The sequence below is a fragment of the Panthera onca genome, chromosome A3 (genome assembly GCF_046562875.1).
Source record: "Panthera onca isolate mPanOnc1 chromosome A3, mPanOnc1 haplotype 2, whole genome shotgun sequence".
In the NCBI taxonomy this organism is placed as follows: Eukaryota; Metazoa; Chordata; class Mammalia; order Carnivora; family Felidae; genus Panthera; species Panthera onca.
The window spans coordinates 105341326-105359717 of NC_138341.1; the positions used below are offsets into that span (position 1 = coordinate 105341326).

General features: G+C 42.0%; 1 protein-coding gene across 14 annotated transcripts in view; it reads right to left on the bottom strand.

The window, feature by feature from the left end:
• PLCB4 (phospholipase C beta 4) overlaps positions 1-18392 on the bottom strand; it is a 420239-nt gene that overhangs the window by 331078 nt on the left and 70769 nt on the right. For 2 of the 14 annotated variants that reach the window (XM_078444263.2, XM_078444265.2), the window contains exon 3: positions 11213-11341. The exons of the other annotated variants lie outside the window; for them this stretch is intronic. The gene's annotated coding sequence lies outside the window, so the exon portion shown is untranslated. The remainder of the gene's footprint in view (positions 1-11212; positions 11342-18392) is intronic. 14 annotated transcript variants of the gene reach the window in all.

The following is an 18392-nucleotide window of genomic DNA, read 5'->3' on the forward strand; positions in this document are numbered from 1 at the left end:
TTCATGTTTTCCCCAACGTATTTTACCACAAGTGTGATGTGCTAAGAAAATCCCCCCCCACCCCAGTCTCAGATCCCACATCTGGATTGAGCTTCTATCCACCCTTCTTGCTAGTTATTAGGCCACGTATTTTATGGTCCCTTCCAAGACAGTTAACGAACACTTCAAAAACAAAACAATAAACAAAACAAGAACCTAAAGGCACTTCGAAATCATGAAAGCTTTTATTGTTTATATCCAAAGTCTAATGAGAAATGAGGGGAATGTTCCAAAAATATCTGAAACCCATATATCCTTAGTCTAATATCAACTTTCTCATGATTCAAACTTTAACAAAAGCCTAATGCTGACCTGCCATTGAACATTCTTCAGAGGCTCCCCTATCATGGTTCACAAGCCTTTGATAATCTCTTCCTCCCCTCTATCGCTTTTCTTTCTTACCCCTACTCTCAGGTGTACATACTATCCATGAACTACTTTCAATTACATCACATGGGCCATGAGCCAATGCTCTGAAAGTCTCCAGAATTTGGTGTTATTTGATGTGAACTTGAACTGTGCAGCTTTGAAATAATATGCTATAATAGCAATCATACGGTCTCTCATTAATTTGAATTAATGTTAAATCCACACAAAACATTAACATTCTTGGAGATTTATCATTTCGAAGCTGACTGGACCTAGGGAACGCTAAACTCTGTTTACAGAGTGGCCACAGGGTGGCGCCACATTAGCTGATAACCAGAAATACCCACCATCTTTTGTCAGGATTATTCTTGAATTATGAGAGTTCTGAATTTGCAAAGACTTCAGAAACACAACCCTCACATAAAATGTGACCTCTAGAAGGTGGAGTTTCTTCTGCTAGAGACTCCTCCTTATCTCTTCACCACACCCAAGGCCAAACACACAATTAATCCAGCTAACTTCAATTCATCCTTCATGCATCAATGGAGACAGCACTTCTGCCTGGAAAATTTCGCCGAAACACCCAAGAACAGATGGCAAGACCCTACCATAATAGAATTTACATGATAATATACAAATGCCTATCACTGGATCTAGATTGCTTCATGGAAAAGATCCTAGCTTATTCCATCTTAGATCCAGAGCCCAATATAATGCCAATGAATATCGCATGGGCTCATGTGTGGATGCATGAGTGGGGAAATGAACAAGCAGGATGGGCCACTGAATACAAAAGGCTGATTTTTGCTGTATCCTCTCTCATCCTCTCCTCTGCCCAACATCAAGGAAATATAATTACAAACACTAGGCAATAGCTGAGGAAAGAAGGTAAAAAAGAACGTTGATAACCATCATCAGCTGGATAAGACTAATCATTATGAATCTAGAATTAATACAGACCCACATTGTTTGAAGTGAAGGCATTTGTCAAAAATATAGATAATCAGAAGAAAAAAAAAAGTAGGATGCAGTAGTGCCTTTCTCTTCCTACTCACAGAACATCTGAAGATGTAACTTTCACTTTTTGAAGATAAACAGTTTATTAACCCATTTGTTGAAAGTGAAGGACTCATTCCAAGAACCGCACTATATAATGAATGTGACTTCTCTGATGTAGCAAACGAAGATGCAGGAGAGAGCTTTCATTGGGTCAGATTTCCTGCTTCCCATCACAAAACTCTCCAGATATTTTGTTTCTCATTCACTTTCACCTTGGACACCAAGTTCATGAGCTTTGTTACTCCATGAGTTGTCCTCTTCAATGGGGGCAGAAATTAATGCAGACACAGATAAGAAACTTTGAAGTCAATAAAAAAGTCTTGTCTCTGATGATTCTTCTCACATGGCTTTCTACTCCAGACCAAATACCCACTATTCCTCTGGCACTTTTAGGCAGAGCTTGGAAAATAGCTCTGCCATTGATTTAAACATCCTGCCAACTGACACCATTCAGTAATCTTAGGGAATGTCACATGGATGATCTTTTGGCTGTGTGTGTATACAGCCTTGTTCTCTGGGCTTTCATTTTATTTGAACTTTCTTTTGACTCCTTATAGACCCTATATTTGAAAACAAGGGATGTACAGTATTGTCACAAGCTAGAAATATCCAAAACAATTTTCCATGGATTGTTTTAACCCTCAAGTTAGGCAAAGTCATAATCTGCTGTTGCTGTTTATCAAGTTCCTTTGTGCTATTTTCCCTACTGTCTGAACTCTTAAATAGTCCCACTAAAAATATAAATAAGAACCTGGCCATTTAGTTCTGTCATAAACTGAATCAGTGGTGGCAATAAGGAACACCCTAGTGGATTCTCCCATATCTCAACATTAAAGATGTGTTAACAGCCCAGCTTCTTGGAGCAGCTCTGTCCTTTGGAAGCCTGTTAAACTTTCAAGAATTCATTTCTGCCTCCTACACCCTGTTTTTCTGCATGCATTCTTTCAAAAGACATCTGCATCCCCTGGGAAGAGATGAAAGTGATATCAAATAAAACAAAAAGCGAACTTCAGAGGCACTTTTCAAGCAAGTGCTCCCAAATAGTCATTTCGTTACTTTATTCTTCCCTTTCTCTCTTTAACCGCCCCCAACTTTAAACCACTCAAGGTTGTTTTTTTTTTACTCTCTCTCTTTTTTTAATAAAAAGCACCAACCAGGTAACCAAACCCAGATCCCCTCTGCAGAAGGGAGGTCAGGCAGCTGCTTCCCAGAGACCACGAACCATTGCCACCAGGACTCCCACAAGGCACAACCAAATCCACCCTGAGCTTCTTGCCAATGCTGTTCCTTAATTGGCCATGAATACGGTCAGCCCCAGCAATTTCTGTGCCCTGTATAGCATAATCTCCTAAAACATCAGCAGAGCATTTAAGGGCCAACTTTTTAAATAGCATCCAATTAATAATTGTAGTAATAATGAAAGAAATGCCAAACTGCCATGTGACTTCTGAAGCCTAAAGTGGAAGCTCAGCTAAATGAAGCAAAACTATTCTTCTACACCCCTCCCCCCTTCACTTTTCAAAAAGCCCATCTAGCAGAGGAAATTTCTGAAACTAGATAATGCAAAACGTTAAGATTTCCTATTTCTGGTTCCATGCACTTGGTCAACATTTATTGATATCCCTGGATATAGAGACAAAAGTGACTGGCAACCAATCTCAAGATTCAAAACCAGAAGCTGCTAGCAGAATTTGTTCATTCACTTAACAAAGGATTACTGGGTACCAAGCACTGAGGATGCCACAGTGAACAATATGGACAGAAATCCCTATTCCCATGCAACTTCCATTCTGGGGTAGACCAACAATACCCAAATAAGTACATAGTCTGGACACCAGGAGACACTGAAGCCTACAGAAGAAAGAGGCAAAAGTAGAGAAAGGGACCAGAGTCCCCATTAAACAGGAGGGTAAAGGAAGGGCCCTACCATTAAACAGGAGGGTAAAGGAAGGGCCCAGTCAGCAAAGATTTGAAGGAAGTAAGGGAAGATGTCCTACAGACCTACAGATACGGAGAAGAGCTTCCCAGGCAAGGGGAGAGCACAGAGGTCCTGCGGGAGATGTGTCTGGGGGTGTGTGAGGAACGGCAGCTGGCAAGGGTGGCCAGCATGGAGTGGATAAGGGAGAGTAGTAATGGATGATGTCACAGATAAAATGGAAGGGGTCATGCCAGGCCTTGAAGGCCATTATAAGGGCTGTAGCCTATGCTTCGAATGAGGTAGGAAGCCACTGTAGGCTAGGAGCAGAGCAACGGGACCTGACTTCTATTAAGAGGATCACTTACTTGGGTGGCGGTCTTGAGAATGGACTGCAGGAGGGCAAGGACATAAGCAAGGAGACCAGCTTGGAGTCTACAGCACAATCCAGGTGAAGGAGGATGATGATGGCACCAGAGGTAGTGATGAAGGGAACAGAATCGGATTATATTTGAGATATGTTTTGAATTCAGAACAAACAATTTACTGATGAACTGGATTTCAGTATTTGAAGGTAAAGTTTTATATTTTCTGAGTTAAAATGCCCAAAGCCCAAATCTGTGTTCACTGTGTTTATTTACTCCAACAGGTCTGATGATGCACTAATTGCTATCTCCAGTCTTTATCTTTCAACTGACCCACAGTTACCTGCCCCAGCTTCCAGGACACTGCATTCCTCTGGTCCACTCAACCTCAGCATGACCATCTACTCCCAGCCATGGTCTTGGTTCCATTCATTCAGGGTTGGCGTCCCTTTGTTTCTTCCCTCTTTTGTCTTCCCCACTGTGAATCCAGATATGAAACTCTACCAGTTCTTCCTCTGACCCTATTTTGTGCACTTCCCTCCCTCTCAGTTCCTATTGCCAGCCCTCGGGTGCCAACCCCTACGATCTCACAGGTAGCCTTGCTGGTTCCAAGTTCTCTCTCACCAAAAGCACCCTGCTGGCTGTCGTCAAAATAATATTCTGAAAGTACGGGTTTTATGATGTGACTTACCCTGACTACAAGGGTTCACTCCCTGCACCCTGGCCTCCAAGGGTCTCACCCAATGGCTATAGATCTTGCCATAGTCCTCTGTTCTCTGATCTCTGGTCCCTACCTACAGGAATTCGACTGCCTCTGGAGTGTGAAGAGACATTCTTGCTCATTCTTGCACTTTAAAAAAAAAAAATATTTTTGAAGAGGGGGGGGAGGTGCAGAAAAAGGGAGACACAGAATCCGAAGCAGGCTCCAGGCTCTGAGCTCTCAGCACACAGCCTGACGTGGGGCTCGAACTCACAAACCGCGAGATCATGACCTGAGCCAAAGTCAGACACTTAACCAACTGAGCCACCCAGACACCCCTCCTTCTTGCACTTTTAACTTTCATATGTGCGCTTTCCCAGCCAATAATGCCCTCTCTCTCCCTTTTCTGTGCAACCTTTCTTAAATCTTCTCGTCCATGGACACTAGCTCAAATTCTGCCCCCTCTATAAAAATGCCCCTAACTAATCCAGCCCCCATCCAGGTCCTATCACAACCCTTTTATTAGGACCTCATGTCTCAGATACATGCCCTATCTCCTGGCTAGGAGTAAATCTTCAAGGTCATACACCAACTTGTATCTGTTTTCACACCTCTATTGATACATATACATAGTGTTCATTGTGTATTTACTGAATTCAATTATTCGAGTGAAATAAATTAGCTGAGACAATATTCTCCTACTCTTTATCTCAATCTCTGAACGTGGGGAATTGAAAAGCCCTAGAATTCAAAGGACAGAATCTTTGGCTAAAAGTGTCTGTTATTTCTTACTCTCTCTGTTTTTCTTCTGCCATGTTGATCATTCCACTAACTTGTTCTTAGATACTGTGCCCCCGAAGAACTGGATGAGAAGTTACGGCTGGGGTTATCTTGTGGAGATTACATTCATAGGCACATCATATCCCAAGTGATAATCTCACCGATCTCTGACTTATAATCAAACAAGATCCTGGCTTCATGGAAGAGTAAACAGGAATGGAATGAGCAGTTCTGGTCCCAGTCACAAAATATGGCCATCACTGAGCTCTCTGGGTATAGAACTAGGGCCACGTGGTGGCAGAAGCAAAAAGAAAATGAAGTTGGCATGTAATCAGACACGTAGGGTCTATTTCTGGGCAGGAATTCCTGCTGCATCTCAGAAACTACCATGTAGCCTCCACCAGTATGTTCTTAATGACAGGGCTTCACTGACTCACAAATCACTACTGCAGGGGGACTCCCTGAGAAATTACATCCTTTTAGTCCCCAAAACAGGCTACTCTTAACTTCTCTCATCAAGATAAAGATTCTCTCCCTTTTTAATCCTTACTTCTTCAAGGTAACCACCTCCCATTTTTAATGCATGCAAACAGCAAATAACTTGCCAGGACCTTATGTGAGCCATGCGCAGCCACTGTGGCCCTGAGGAAGACAGACACATTCCTTCTGGCATCTACAGTGGGAGGCAGATGGTGATCAAGTAGCCACACAGGCATAAAATCACAAACTAGAATTAGTGCAACGAAGGAAACAGAGATGGAACAGAGGATGAGACTTAATCCAAAGGGTTCCATGCTCCCCTGAGGAAGTGATACTTGAGCTGAGATCTGAAGAGTAAACTAAACGTTAAATGACAGATGGGAGGAAAGAAAAGAGACTTCTTGTCACGGGGACATGGAAGGACACCAGGGCAGGAGGGAGAGTGGTGTACTGGAATAACTTCAAAAAAAAGAAGAAAGGTGGAGGGGGGGCAAAGCAGGGAGAGAATGGCTCAAGAAGTTAGAAGGCAGAGGTAGGTCAAGTAAAGCTTTGTGGAACACGGAAAGAAATCTCTAGCCTCAGAGAAATGAGCAGTCCCCAAGACTTCCTTCAAATCCTCAGTGTCCAATGGGATGCCTAGGTGGCTCAGTAAGTTAAGCATCTGACTTTGGCTCAGGTCATGATCTCACCATTCGTGAGTTCGAGCCCTGTGTCAGGCTCTGTGCTGACAGCTCAGCTTAGAGCCTCCTTCGGATTCTGTCTCCCTGTCTCTCTGCCCCTCCCCCACTCATGCTCTGTCTCTCTCTTTTTCTCAAAAATGAATAAACGTTAAAAAATAAAATAAAATAAAATAATTCTTGGTGTCCAAATGTTCTCTACTCACCTGCCACTGCTTACTCTGACCACAGTTCCTTAGTGAAAACCCACCCCCCACCCCCAGTCCCTCAAAGAAAAGACTTAGTAACATAAGGCCATTGGCCCTCTCATATGACTGGACCACTAACAACCAATATGAATGTTTTCTTGGAGCATGCAAACTTTGGAGCATTTGAACTTGGGAGTTCTTAAGACACAGATGACACTACAGCCAAATGATGATAAACATGGAACTAAAAAGTTTCCATGAATAGTGAGAGTGGAGGGACATGTTAGTCACGTTGAACTATGTGAAAAACAAAAACAAACAAACAAACAAAAACCCTGAGTGTAAATTGTCACTCTTCCCATTTACAGGTCAAGTCTATTTCCCCTCTCCGAGAAGCTGGCCCCATGACTGCTTTGACCAATAGAATGCAGTGGGAGCAGTCAGCTGGGACTTCTGCGGCCTGGCCTTAAGGGCCCTGGCAATTTCTGCTTTTGCACATTTGTAACGCTCCTTCCTCAGAGCCAGCCTCCATGCTGTGGGAAGCCCAAGCCCCACTGGCTGGCGCTACACAGAAGAGAACTGAGGTACTCCAGTTGGCGTGCTGGCTGAACTCCCATCCTAGAGCCAACATCCTCTGCCTGCCCTGGGAGAGAGTCACCCTGAGGATTCCAGTTCATCTGAGCCCTTGGATAACTGCAGCCCCAGCCAATACCACACAAAGCAGAAGAACTGCTCAGGAGAGCCCATTCAGCCCAGACTTCTGAGGGATACCAAACAGTGGTTGTTGTTTGAAGCCAGTACGTTCAGGCGTAATTGTTACAAAGCAAGACATAACTAAAACAGATATACAGCAAGGTAGCGAGTAAGAGTAAGAATGAGTAAAGCAGATATACAAAGAAAAGCAGAGACAGCCCCTGTGGGACAGGGAGATCAAGCTTCATTCTGGACCTTCCCACCTGCATTCCTGACACTTCACTGGACTTTGTTCCTCTCTTTGTAATTCATGAAGCTCAATTTCTTGACAATAAAATGACCTTTAACATAACCAGTTTAAAGGATTTCTATCCACAAAGGTTTCTACCCTCACACCCATGTATTTTAGTCACCATTTTGCTCATGCTCTGCAAAGGAATTCTTGTTGATCTGTGTCTGACTTAGTAAGCAGCACTCAGAAATTCATTGTGTAGAACTGGTAAGTCTTCACCAACTACCTGCCTTAGGGTATCGATTACTTATTCCTCAAATTTTAGAGACTAGAATAATTAGAAGGAATAAGGTTCAAGTATCTCTTACGGTAAATAAAGGTGTCAGATATGTTCTACTGAACAGGTGACTGTAGACTACAGATGGTAATATAATCATTAGTAATTGAAAAGATAATCCACGATATTTCCAAATAACCCATCATATTTCCATATTTCAGGTAATTCTAAAGTGATGCAAGGAGAGTCTATAGTGATAAATTTGGTGTAAGTGCCTACAAATCTGAGTAAAGGCACACACTGAGAGAAGGTATCAATGAGTCTGTCCCCTGACTCTGAGACACTCGCAAATTAAAAACACGCATTGCTCCATATTTAGAACATGTGCTCCTTGAGGTCTAGCAATATGTTAAGGTTCTTAAAGTCATTATTTTTGTTTTGTTTTGCCTTCATTCCTTATGTTTTTAAAGCGTATGTGCTGTCTATTATTTTAAATGATGAGCGGTAAGGATTAGATAACTATTCTGTCCCTTGGCCTCGAGTCCAGGCACCTCTCCAAAGGCCACCAGCACTTGGCCAAATAATCCTATGTGTCACTAATTCTCCGACCCACCAGGAAATTCCACACCTCTTTTCATAACATTCCTCCCCTTCTCTCCCTGGTGAGCCCACTATCATCCTTTAAGACCCAGCTCAATATCACCTGCTCTATGAAGCATTATCCAACACTCACCAACCTCTCTGCCTTTTCCTGCCTACACCCTCATTTAGGTACACACAATCTTCTGATATGCCTATAATACTTAAAATAGTTATCATAATTATTTGGTTGAACTTCTATTTTTCCAACTACACTGTGATTTCCTTGAAAGCGGTGATCAAATACTATTCATTATTAACTCCATGGTGCTTAGCAAAGTGCCTAAATCACAAGGGGCCCTATGTAAATATGTACGGAGTGAGTGCTTTCTGCCATTATAGTGCCTTATTCTAAGCAGCCTGAAGTGCCTTTCACATGAGGTTTTTTAAAAACTCTCCAAAAAATGGATTATAACCCATTAGAGGGATAAGAAATATAAGGAATTAAGAGGGAAAGATGTACTTACCTAAAATTAGAATACATGAGAGAATTCTGAAATTTCCAGATGGATAGATCCATTTCACCCTTCTGTTTGTGTGAATTACATATTATTCCACCTTATAGAGTCAAATACATTATAATTAACTGCACACATGGTCATAATAAGGTAGAACTTCTAATTTTCAATTCACTACTCAAACAGAGCTACCCATAGAGCAGACAAAAAAAAAAAAAAAAGATGATTAATTACAACCTAAGGCACCCCTCCAAAAATGTCTTCTTTAATAAGTACCCCTTCTTTTGTTAATGCATCCTACATGCTGAGTGTCCTTAGGGCTCAAGTACAATTTACACTTCATTATGTTATATCTTCATAACATCTCTGGCTGTTTCATCTCATCCAATTCTGTCTAGAGAGCAAAGTCTTCAAAGATGGTATCTCAGTCAGGGTCCTAGCTGGAAACAGATGGAACACTCACAGGACACAACTGATGGCGTTTAATAAGGGATTATTTGAGGGTGGGGTGGAGGGAAGACAGCCAGGGAATGTGAAGTGCCCTAAGCCTGAAGGGGTATGAGGACAGAGCTATAGGGACCCAGAGAAAGTAGAGGAACTATAGGAGAGGGCCATCTGACGGACTATGGCTTCCAGAAGGGCCATAGAGGCAGCCATCAGCCCAATGGCAAGAAGAGACCTGGAGGAATGAACAGGCCAACCTCATGGTCCTCCCCCTGCAATCTCCCGCAACAGCCGCCAGATGCATGAATGCGACCAGAAGCCAGAGGGCAGGGTAACCCACCAAGGCAGCACACATTCCCCCTGAGGGACATTCCCCCTGAGGGACAACAGCAGGCCAGAGAAAATGGACAGTGGACCTGGAAGGGCAAACAGAGTAAAGCCAACACAGCCAGAATCCTCATCGGTACTTACTTCTCAGCCCCATCCTTCCCAGACTACAGCACTAGGAGTATAGATGGAAAGAACAAAGAGCCAAGACATGGTGTTTGATAGAATCACATGGCATGTGCAAACGCTCCACTTACATCCATTCCCATTTCTTTCTGGGCATGCAGGAGTCACCTCTCTACATTCCGTTTGTGTTAGTCCCCAAGCACATCAAAGAGACCTTACAGCAGGAAGTGGCTGGGAGTTAAGACCTCCAGGAATAACCCGCAGAGTGTGACATAAGAATTGGTAAATAAATAGCCCAGATCCTCCCCCCCCCCCGCCCCCTCCAGAGGACTACTGTGAAGTATATTCTACAGTCTCCAGCAAACAGCAGTCTTCTTAGTTGCCTTCAGTGGAATCAGCTTGTCAGCACATCCGACACTGGCTGCATTTCCTTCCTTATCTCACTGCCCCACTCCCCCACTCCTGCCTCCAGGGACTACCTCCGGAGACTGCTACTTGCGCTCCAATCCCTGTCTCAGGCCAGCTTTGGGAGAAGCACCTAAGACAATGCGTGAGTCATAACCCACCCCTCTTGGAATAGACTCGCCACAAAGAACGTGTAAGAGTTATGCGCACGTGCATGTGTGTGATACAGACTCTGCCTACTTTACTCTGCACCAAAGAAAAAAACATACTGAACTTGAAGTAAAAAATATGACTTGCAAGTCTCTGACTTGGCTTTGAACTAGCTCTGTGAACCTCGGAAATAACCACCTTCCCAGGCCTCCAATATCCTCATCTGTCAAATGAACTCAGATAAAGTCCTTTAAGTTTCTTGTCCAATTTTAAAGTTTGCTAAGGATTTGCAGCAGTAAAAGGGATATAAATAATGAGGCCCATTACTTGAATGGACACTAAATTCCATTCTTTGGTGTATTTTCACAAAAAGCCAAAGGCATTTTGCATCATCATAAAGAAAATAACTTTCAGAAACTAAGAATTTAATCTATCAACCAAGTGGCTATTAGATACCTATTTTAAATGAAATTTCCTAGATTTGACAGCATACGTATAGTCAATTATTTTCAAACTCATAAATCTTGTATAAATGTCTATTATAGGATACACCTACAAAAACATCAAGACTGGAAATTTTTTATAAAGTAATACCTCAGAAAATAAATAGGGACTGGCTTTGTAGTTCTGCTCCTGCTGTAACTTCATGTGTCTCCTGGGGCAAATCATTTCACTTCCTCATTCCCTACACCCAGCGGCACCTCCACGAGAGGGAGACAGACCTAGGGCATTCCACACACAATAATCAACTGTTGAATTAAGAAATGGCTCTCAGCTTTAGTTTTATTAAACAGAAAAACAGGAATGGGATGGCTGTGCTATCTATATCATCTTGACAATGTCTTCTTGCCCCCACATTCCCTCTTGAAACGAAACAGAATATAGTGACCTAAAATTCTGTGGCTCCGAATGATTGGATCCCTCTCTGGAGAGCTATTGCCTCGGCCCAGCATGTCCATCCTAGAGCAGAGCTTACCTAATCAGTGGCAGAAGTCACTGGATCCTGAACTTTCACAAACTGGTTATCAAAACAAAAACAAAACAAAACAAAACAAAAATTCAGTGCTGGACATGCGGTGCCATGGAATGAATGAGGCCCATGTTCCTAGCCTCCATATTTAAAATAATGGCAAAAGTCATTCCAACCACCAGTCATGAGCAAGGCCATTCTGACTGGTGACCAAGACCTCATCTCAGAACTATCTGGAAACATAGGACAAGCAAACAAAAAGCTTGTGGAAGGAATGGGGGAGGAAGCAGAGGACATGGGAAGGGAACATGGTAAGAAGGTATTCAAAACCTTGTTTACTTCTCTTTCTTAACCAACATATTCATAACAAATATACTATTACATCTGTAATGAAATGAAAAACCTGAAAGTAACCACGAACCTCTTGAAAGGACTATCTGGGACTATGGACACTCTTGCTACTTTTTCTCTTGGGCACAAAGAATTCAAAGTATGTGCATCTTGGAAACAGGAGAAGCACAGCAAGAACCAAGAGAAAAGTTCTAAATTTGTATCGTTGTGGGCAAACTATCAAAAACATGGCTTCCTTCCAGTTTCCTCCAACATGAAGAATGGCAACTGCTTCTCTATGATATTTCATCTGAGTTTCAAGGTCAAGAGGGAGGAAGAAGGAAGAAAACAAGGCTATACAATGTCACTAAAAAGCGAGATATTAAATTACCATATAGCAGTTACAAATTTCAACAAAGTTATAAGTACTAATTTATTATTTATACTGAAATGCAAAATTGTTAAGAAATATAAAATTACCAAGAAGTAAACTATTACAGGACTTTGGAAATGTCAGCACGAGTAATTATAATGGACCTAATTGTCTTCATCAGTGGTTCTCAAAGTTGGGTGCATAATAAAATTACCTGGGAAATTTTTTTAAACTTCTGAAGCCCAGGGCATATCCAAGGCTAATTACATCAACATCACTAGGGGCTGGACAACCAACAACATTTCTTTTGAGAGAGACAGAGAGAGAGAGAGAGAAAGAGAAAGTTACAGGAAGTGGCAGAGAGAGAAAGAGAGAGAGAGAGAGAGAGAGAGATTGAGAGAGAGGGAGAATCCCAAGCAGGCTCCACACCACCAGTGCAGAGCCCAATGCAGGGCTCAAACTCACAAACCATGAGATCATGACCTAAGCTGAAGTCAGATGCTTAACCGACTGAGCCACCCAGGTGCCCCCAACAACAGTGTTTTTTAACCTGCCCAGGTGACAGTGATGTGCACAACAGTGCAGAACAAGTGACCTACGTTATACTAAGTTAATGTTAATGTGGCTTGAGGCAAAAGACAGTGTCTTGAATGAGTGCTTCACTTCTCAACCACCCCCCACCCCAACCTGGTCCTTACAGGGGGACATCTGGAGCACAAAGCTTCATCTCTCCACTTCTCACCTGCCTGAGGTGCCTCTCTACTCTTTCAAGCCTACCTGGAACTGGACATTGATGCCAGGTACAGGGCTCAGGAGCACCAGAACACCAGGAAGTACAGGGGCATCAAAATTGTGTGCAGCAGGGAGAACTGGTGTCTGCAGTGCCTTTGCAGTTAGGAATCACCCAATGGCAAAGAAAACTCACTGAGAGTAGGTCAAGCAATGCTACCGAAACAGGCAGCTTCAGCTCCTTCTTCCCTGGTCTTATTCAAACATCCATTTGTTTACTCAAATATTTACTAGACAGGTGGCTGGGTCCTAAGCTCACCCTAACTCCCAGCTTATAGGGAAAACAGATCTGAAGAAGTAACTGCCACTCAGTATAATTAGAAAAGTGGAAGTAGGTACAGGCACAATGATAAAATACACAGAAAATAATTACCTCGGGGGAAAGGGTTTTCCAGACTACAGGCATAGCATAAGCAAAGAGCCACAAAGATGAGACAATAAGAAAACAGGAGGCTGTCTCAAACTGCATATGGAAAACGCATGAGAGGTCTGAGGTCTGAAGTCAGAAATGCAAGGTCAGTAAGGGCAAAACAGCCAAGAGCTTGGGCCTTACCCCAGAGCCAGGTTTCTCAACCATAGCACTTACTGACATTTTGAGCTGGATAATTTTTTATTGGGGGGGGGGGGGCGGTCTGTGCACTGTAGGATGTCTGGCAGGATCCTTGGCTTCCTTTTACTAGATAAGAGCAGCACCTCACACCCCTAACACAGTCAGTAATTCTCCAGACATGGCCAGATGTTTCTCAGGAGAAAAGTCACCCTTCTTGAGAACCACATCCTAGAGGCAGTCTAGAACTGTTGTGTAGGCAGAACTAAGTCAGAATCTGATAGTAGTATGGATGATACAATGGGGTGGTGAGACATCATGAACCATCAATCCAGCACAAGAACCTGTATATCTGTGTACACGTGTAGAACCACTTTGGGGCACCTGGGTGGCTAGGTTGGTTGAGCATCCGACTCTGGATTTTGGCTCAGGTCATAATTCCAGGGTCATGGGATTGAGCCCCATGTTGAGCCCCACACTGAGCTCCATGCTGAGTGTGGAGCCTACTTAGAATTCTTTTTTCTTTCTTTCTTCCTTCCTTCCTTCCCTCCTTCCTTCCTTCCTTTCTTCTTTCTTTCTCTCTCTCTCTCTCCCTCTCTCTTTCTCTCTACCCACCTCTGTCCCTCTCCCCTGTTCATGCTCTCTCTCTAAAATAAAAAAATAAATAAATTTTAAAAAAGAACCACTTTCATAAGAGTGTCAGAGAGTCTACACTCACAATTAGCTCTGATTTACTAATTTTTACACTAGGCTTTCAAAGAAGAATCAAGTAAAGTTTTTTTTATTATGCTATCTTTACAATGCAAAAACTTGCCAAAGTTGGCCTCTAGGTGGTGAGATTCTGGGTAACTGCTCTTTTCTTTATATTTATCTGTATCTTCCATGACCTGAACAAATAAAAGAACAATTACTTCTCAAGATACCTTTCTTAGGTAATTCCTCTATGAAAATAAAATACTGCATGCATGACAATCAGTTGCAAAGAGAGAAGCAATGACCCCCCAATCTGCATACACACGCTCTCTCTCCCACTCTCCCTGCCTGTGCTTTCAATGGTATTATGACAGTATGAGATGCAGTTTTCCATGAACCAAAACATGCACAAGGGTATCTTTACAGAACATTCCTTTTTTTCACAGACCTTTTGAAGTAAGGCATGGTTTCAGTTATCTACTGCTGTGTAACTAACCACTATAAGACTTAGTGACAAAAGCAATGATCATTTATTATTTCTCACAATTCACTGGGTTGGCTGGGCTCATGGGTGATTCTATTCCATGTGGTATAACTGAGGTCACTCAATAGGCTACATTCAGCTGGGACCTTGATTGGGGCTAGAACATTCAAGATGGCCTCACATCCTTTGGGGTCTTTCTCCACATGGCTGATTTAGTCTAAGCTTTTATAAAGAACCAAGGTTGGGGCACCTGGGTGGCTCAGTCAGTTAAGCGTCCAACTTCGCCTCAGGTAGTGATCTCACAGTTCATGGGTTCAAGCCCCGTGTCGGGCTCTGTACTGACAGCTCAGAGCCTGGAGCCTGCTTTGGATTCTGTGTCACCCTCTCTCCCTGCCCCTCCCGCTCTTGTGCTCTGTCTTTCTCTCTCTCTCAAAAATAAATAAACATTAAAAAATTAAAAAAAAAAAAAAAAAGAACCAAGGTTGGCTCCTAAGAAGGAGCATTCCCAGAGGACAAGCCCTAATATGCTTATCAAGCCTCTGTTTGTATCATGCTTGCTAATATCCCATTGACCAAAGCATTTTGGCCCAGTCTAGAGTCAATAAGGAGAATACATAAAGGCATGAGTGATGAGAGGCAGAGTCCACTGGAGTCACCAAGGTAATAGTCTATCACAGTTGGAACAGGGTTTCCTTATAGATCATGTTCTTTTACCCAGACCTCTTAAACTAAACATCAACAGATTAAAACACAGAGATTATAGATATGAAACAATCCATACCAAATTACAACTAAAGCTACCACACATCTTCATGACTTCCTTAGGCCAGCTCTTAGTACAGAAGTAGAAATCATTCAATCTCATATTTCCTAATGGAAAAGGCATGTCAGAGAAAAATCCCTATTTTTCCCTGAAGGACAGAAATACCAATGATGAAAGATTCCCTCACTAAAGATTAGATGCAGTTGTTTGGATAATCTTGAAGATTCCATGATGAAAAGACACTCACTGAATTAAAACAAACATCCAAATCTATTGTCAAATCCCTTCTTCCCAGTTTTCTTCTTAGGGGAATGAACCTCCTTTGAAGAACTAAGTACAATCCTAACAAATCATTCTTTAGGTTTTCATGCACTGAAATTGGAATGTAAAGTTACATACCAATTCTCATATGTAAAATAATAATTTGCTTTAGTTAAACTAGTAATTTACATCAAGAGTGTTCTAATGCATACAATTTATTATTTTACTATTTTTACCCATGTGTATTATAAAAAATGCATTCTCTAGAGGAGAAAGTCATCTCCACATGACAACCCTAAAGTAGAGCAGTAAACATAACCCCCAAAATGGCAGGGATGCCCGGGAAAATACTGAGTATCCATCTGAATGGGTTTATATTATAGGTGGGTGCCTTCAGATAGGACCATTTAGGAGGTGCTTCCTGGCTCCAATGTCATAAATGAAGGATGCCCAGACCAGGATAAACTAAGCCTGGGTGAGCTCCTAAACGAATCTGACATGTAGAAAACAACAATGAGGTTGAAAGATGAATCTGGGCCACTCAATCTTCAGAGAGAGTTCAGAATATGAAAATCCTTTTAATAAAAACTACAAATAAAAAGTATCTGTAGGCCACTTTCAAACAGTTCTAAGCAACATTTTGGGGGAATCTGGTACAAGAACAGCACCTACAATTCTGTTTGGCTCAATAAATACTGGTCAAATGAATCAAACATAACCTACCAGGAAAATGGCGTTGGAAACTAGCTCAATGGTTTTCCATAAGTTCTTTGTAAAACTGAGGGACGGCAGGAGATGCAGGAGCGGCAGGGAGCAGACTACTGCTTTATACCTTGGGTTTTCACATGAATAAAAGCTACGTCTGCTATTTAAAAAAATCCACTGCTACTAATATATCCCAACATTCATGTTCTATGAATAGGAAAACAGAGACCCAAAGCAACGAAACAACTCAACCAAAGTCAAACACAAAGAATGGCAGTGTCACAACCAGACCTCAGGTCCATAGAGAAATACTCGCCTATACAGTCAATCCTCAATATTTGCAAATTCATCTACTCACCAAAATTTATCTGTGACTGCAAAAGCAATACAGGCATCACTTCAGTGGTCTTTGCTAGACATGCACAGAGAGACAAAAATGTCAGCTCCCATGCACACAATCCCAGCTGATGTCATACAAGGCTCTTCCTTCTGGTTTCAGCTCTCATGCTGTAAACAAGCATCCTTTTCACAATCTATTTAGTGCCACATTTACCACAAGTTTGTGATTTTTGTTAGTTATTTCACTGTTTAAAATAAGGGCCCCCCAGCGTAGCGCTGAAGTGCTATGTAATGTTCCTAAGCACAAGAAGGCTGTGATGTGCCTTGCAGAGCAAATACATGTGTTAGATAAGCATCATTCAGGCATGAGTCATAGTGCTGTTGGCTGTGAGTTCAATGGGAATGAATCAACAATACACATTAAATAAGATTAAAAAAAAAAAAAGAAACATTCATGAAACAAGATTATATATTGATGAGTTGATGTAAATGTTGTGACCAGAGGTTCAGAGGAACCTATCCCTGTATTTCCAATAGGAGCAATGGCTCAGGGTTCACTAATCCAGTGTGTTCATGGAGGCTTTATAGAACATAACCACTGGGAACAATGAGATAAACTGTACATAACTTATACCTCTATAGTTGTTCTTATTGAGGACCTTGAAAACTGGGTACTAGTACTCTTGAACCAGATATCAGTAAATACCTTAAGTAAAAGGGCCTCCCATACTCACTGAGCACCTTGGTTTTTCTCATAACCAGTGCCATGAGCCTCACGATTCTATGGGGATTTAAATTTTTACTCATTTGTTTGGAAATCTTTTAGTATTATGAGACCTGTTACCTAATTTGATAAAAATAGAACAGCAAAAGAACCATCCTAGAAGTTATCTAGTCCAAAGGCTACTAACCTGAGTTCCATGACCACCAGAGAGGTTCATAGGTAAAATCCAATGTGCCATAAACTGGGATAGGAAAAAACAATTACATGGCTATTTTCACTAAGCTCTAACTGAAATGTGGCATTTCCTGTGATTAAAAATATAAATTGGGGTGCCTGGGTAGCTCAGTGGGTTGAGTGGCCATCTCTTGATTTCAGCTCAGGTCATGATCCCAGGGTCATGGGATTGAACCCTACATCGGGGGCAGCACTGAGCATGGAACCTGCTTGGGATTCATTCCCCGCCCCTCCCCCCGCCCCACCCTTCTCCCCACCCCTCTCCCACCCCGCTCACTCTTTCTCTGTAAAATAAACAAACAAAAAATACATCACAAATCACAGTATTGCTTGTACTTGTGATTTGGTTTTTGACAAAAATTCCAGATACTTTATCATATCAAATTATTGCAGATCTTGCAAAATATAACTGTACTCACCAATAATTCCAAGTTACAATAGTAACTGTTCATTTAAAGTGTTAATAAGATGTACATATATTATTATGCCACACATTTATTTATTATTTTTACATCTGTATTTCAAATATAATGGTTTCCTTTGTAGTTCTAGGTATTTTGTTTTATGCATTTAAAAAGCTATTTAGAGAAGGGGCCTATGGAGTCTTCACCAGACTGCCAAAAAGGCCCATAAGAACTCTGAAGCACCTCTCCCATCCCACAGATAAAGAAAGGTGAGGCAGTAAAAGAAAACAGCCTTTGATGCTCCCATCACTGGTTAGACACAAACCCAGGCCTGAGGCCTCTCAATACCCAACATGGATGAGGCTCTTTGAGCTGCTCAGCTATTCATCCTAAGTATAAAACCTGGGGCACTTTATCCCCCAAAGTGTGGCCAGTGGCTACGTGAGCCCTAAG